Source organism: Somniosus microcephalus, chromosome 4 (assembly GCF_052327205.1).
Source record: "Somniosus microcephalus isolate GS21.2 chromosome 4, FLI_Smic_1.0, whole genome shotgun sequence".
NCBI lineage: Eukaryota > Metazoa > Chordata > Chondrichthyes > Squaliformes > Somniosidae > Somniosus > Somniosus microcephalus.
In genome coordinates, this window is record NC_140990.1 from 1,069,869 (window position 1) to 1,071,327 (window position 1,459).

The window sequence follows — 1,459 nt, forward strand, 5'->3', positions numbered from 1 at the left end:
TTTATCTCTCTGTCTTTCTCTCACTGTCTCTCTGTCTCACTATTTGTCCCTTTCTCTGTTTGTCCCGTCTCTCTCTCTCTTTCGCTCTCAGCCCAGTACTGTTCACAGCTCGATTCTTGCTCTGACAGATTTTATATCCGTCAGTTCCTCGTTGGTATAGTGGTGAGTATCCCCGCCTGTCTCGCGGGAGACCGGGGTTCAATTCCCCGACGGGGAGGAAGATTTTATAATTCAAAATTTTAAAGCTTTGGCCAACTCCTTAAAGCCTCCTTGGGAAAATAGAATAGAAAAAACATCAACTGAAATAATATTAAAAGATTTACTGTCATAACAACTTCCTGCACCAGTTCGTCGTTAGTACAGAGCTCTCTCTCTCTGGTTTCCTCTCTGTCTCATTCACTGTTCCCCAGGCTCTCTCGCTCTGTCTCATTCACTGTTCCCCAGTCTCTCTCTCTCTCTCTGTTTCCGTCTCAGTCACTCTCTGTGTGCCTCTCTCCGTGTCTCTTTCGCTCTTTGGTGCCCACTCCTCCCTCTGGGGCTGGTGAATGAGCCCAGGTCTGTTCACAGCGCCATTCTTGCTCTGAGCTTCTGCAGAGAACGCCCAGCAGTGACTTTCGTCAATTCCTCATCAATTCAGTGCACAATCGCCGCCTGTTGCACGGCTGACAGGTTCAATTCTGTGATGGGGAGAAATTAGTCTTTCCAGTGTAAAATAATTGTTATATTTCTTGGCGTAACTTAATGTTAAAAAGCGAGGGAGGAACATGGAAGAGTGAAACAATGCGAGGGGAGATTGTCTCTTTGGGAATTTTCTTGAGCGGAGACTGTTCAGGGACTGAGTGCTGTTTTGCTCCAGAGCGATGGATGATTGCGATTTTATCTGAGCAACATTTAAAATCTCACAGTCCCAGTAGTTGTGGCCGAGTGGTTAAGGCGATGGATTAAAAATCCATTGGGTTTTTTCTGCGCAGGTCGAATCCTGCGGACTACGGTTCCGGCATTTTTCATCCCATTTCATTTCCAAATGTAAATCCCTGGAGAAGGAATCTTGAGTTAGCCGGAATTAAATCCCACAACTTTCAACACCTCGAGATTTCTCTCGTTTTCATTGATCTGCAAGTATTCACCAAATATACGGTCAGAAATAGAACAAAAATCAGTCAAATTAGCGACAGTGTTTCTCTCTGTCTGTCTCTCTCGATGTGTGAGTCACTCTATGTGTGTGTTGATGTGTGTGCATGTGTGGCTTTCTGTTTGTGTGTGTCTGCCGGTCACTCGGGTAACATGCGGGGATACTTTCCTCAGCCTTCACCTCCTTCCGAAAGTGCGGTTCCCCAGAATTGGACACAATACGCCAGCTGGGGCCGAACTAGTGTTTTATTTATGTTTCCCATAACTTCCTGGCTTGTGTACTCTGTGCCTCCATTTATAAATCCCAGTATCACATCTGCTTTATTAA

At 45.5% G+C, this 1,459-nt stretch overlaps 1 non-coding gene across 1 annotated transcript; it reads left to right on the forward strand.

The window, feature by feature from the left end:
- Positions 1-910: 910 nt before the first annotated feature.
- On the forward strand, positions 911-991 carry trnaf-aaa (transfer RNA phenylalanine (anticodon AAA)). Its single transcript has one exon. It is a non-coding gene; the product is annotated as a tRNA-Phe (tRNA).
- The last annotated feature ends 468 nt before the right edge of the window (positions 992-1,459 follow it).